At 37.5% G+C, this 2615-nt stretch overlaps 1 protein-coding gene across 7 annotated transcripts in view; it reads left to right on the forward strand.

Annotated features, from left to right (window-relative positions):
* Nucleotides 1-2615, forward strand: part of rbfox3a (RNA binding fox-1 homolog 3a) — a 459476-nt gene that overhangs the window by 164291 nt on the left and 292570 nt on the right. The window lies entirely within an intron of this gene.

Here is a 2615-nt window from a genome sequence, read left to right on the forward strand (position 1 = left end):
GTGATCTATCTATCTATCTATCTATCTATCTATCTATCTATCTATCTATCTATCTATCTATCTATCTATCTATCTATCTATCTATCTATCTATCTATCTATCTATCTATCTATCTGTCTGTCTGTCTGTCTGTCTGTCTGTCTGTCTGTCTGTCTGTCGTTCTATCGTTCTATCATTCTATCCTTCTATCTATCATTTTATCTATCGTTCTATCATTCTATCGTTTGTTCTGTATTTTTGTCTATGTATCGTTCTATCATTATATCTGTATCATTCTTTGGTCTATCTATCTATCTATCTATCTATCTATCTATCTATCTATCTATCTATCTATCTATCTATCTATCTGTCTGTCATTCTGTTGTTCTATCTATTATTCTGTCTAATAATTATAATGAATCTATCTACCCAATCATTCTATCTATCTCTAAGTTCAAAACCAGAAGTTTAAAAAAATATTTTTGTTTTTTTATTCAAAAAGGTTTCATCAAGCCAAGAATTAAAGTTTGATCTTACATATGATAATTTTTATAATAGTTATTGCAAATTTCTTTTTTCAGTTTGGTTCTGTATTCTTATATTTCCTTATATACTTGCATGGTTAAAATTGTATTTTTGCATCCTGTTTGATACCACAGTTCAAACTCAGGAATTGAATTGTGTTTTTAAAAGGCATTCTCATTTCAATTCTGAATGGCGCAGAACCCTGCTGTGACGTATCTGCGTACAGACATGCAGTCATATCTGTGCCAGAGTTCGCTCATGTGCGATAACAGGATTGGCAACTGTACGGTTTAGGGTGCAAGAATAGAACATCCCTGGATCACCGTGAGTTCCAAACAGAATCCGGTCGCCAGTGCGTGGCGGCCCCGAGGTTCTGCGCCTGACTCGGCTGGCTTTGAGCAAGCTCTCATCCCTCTCAACATCCATTCTGTTATTTCATCTCCCGCAGCTGCCGGGCTTATTTAACCGCTGCCAGCCCATCCACCTGAGATTTCCCACACTTAAATAACCTAGACAAAAGCCCCCTCGTTGTCTGCGGCTGATTCCCCCCTATTCCGGTAGTCCTCTTCAGAAAAAGCAATAATAACCCAAGAGAGGGCTTCTTTTCGAAGGCTCTTTGGGATAAGAGAGCCAGGAACAGTTGGATGAGGTGCTTAAGTGGGGCCCATGGCGTGTTTTGTAGCCCCCTAAATGAAGGCAGCATTTACAGGCAGACGAATGAGAAACTTCAACCCTGATCCGTTTCTCCCTTTCCCCCCTTTTACCCTCCGACCCATAAATCTGGGACAAGACAGCAACAACTAATTCCCCGGATGGATATTTAACAACGGGGGCAACTGAAAGGAGGTAATAGAAAGGGCAGCGGAACACCTCTTTCATTTCTCACCTGTACCCCTGCCTCCCCTCCTTCCTGCCCTCACTCTTTTTCTCTCTGTCTCTGTCCCTCTCTCTCCCTTTTTTATGGTCATCATTAAACTAGACCTCCTTGCTCCTCTAACAAGAGGTTTTATAGCCCTCAAAGTTATTAAACACATATAATTAATTTTAGACAGTGCAACTGAGTAGTCAGAGAGTGAGAGAGAGCGGGAGAGAGCAACAGGAACAAGCGAGAAGACAGAGAGAGAAAAGTGAGGAGAACATTTTTAGCGAATGGTGACAGTGAGCAGGGAAGGAGTAAATAAGAGTACCAAAATACTTAAAGAGAACGGGAACGACAATAACAATAGGTTTCAAAGCACAAATATTCAATTAATTTGTATTCTGCATTAATTGAAAGCATCTTCCCTTAAAGGGATCTGTCATCATTTACTCGCACTCATGCCAAAGTTTGTTTCTTCTTTGGAATTTAGAAGAAGACATTCTGAAATGCATCCTGGCCATTCTGGACTTTATAATGCTGTACAGTAAATCAAACAAGATACCATAAAAGTTAGCACTATATTCCAAGTCATATTAAAGTCATATTAGAGTTTTATGTGATGAACAAGCCCGAAATTGTTGTTATTCAAGAGTCATCTTGACAGTCACTCTATATTTTTTTCAACTAATCTGTTCAATATATCAATTGAACCAGTTGACAAAGCCATTCTGATGATTTGTTCACAAATTGGACTATTTTGATTCTTGTGTTCAAGTCACCATGTCAAAGATTTAGTTATAAAAGTTATGTGTGTGTGTGTGTGTTCACTACTGTGTGAGTGCACTTGGATGGGTTCTACGTCATGTCACTTCATCACTTCACTTTAATATATATATAGTATATAATTTTATTATTGTTATTTCATTATTATTATATTATATATTTTTTGCATTTCATTGCAGTTTTATTGCATTCAGTAGTTACTGTCAGTGCTCATGGATGGGTTTAGACATTTGCTGATGTCGTTGCCAGTTAATGAGCATTACTTTGAGGAGAACCAAGGTGATGTGAGTTAACCTGAGCAGTCTTTACAGTTCGTAAGTCTGCATTAGGACTAAATGTAAATTATAGTATTGTGACAGATGCTGAACTGTTTATAGAAAACAGCATTAGAGATTTCAATGATATACTATCTGTTGAACTAAAAATGTTTGAATTTTAATTTTCTTCAAATCATGTATCAAGCCCCCCC

This window comes from Sinocyclocheilus grahami, unplaced genomic scaffold, assembly GCF_001515645.1.
Source record: "Sinocyclocheilus grahami isolate Dianchi unplaced genomic scaffold, SAMN03320097.WGS_v1.1 scaffold26.1, whole genome shotgun sequence".
NCBI classification, from domain to species: domain Eukaryota; kingdom Metazoa; phylum Chordata; class Actinopteri; order Cypriniformes; family Cyprinidae; genus Sinocyclocheilus; species Sinocyclocheilus grahami.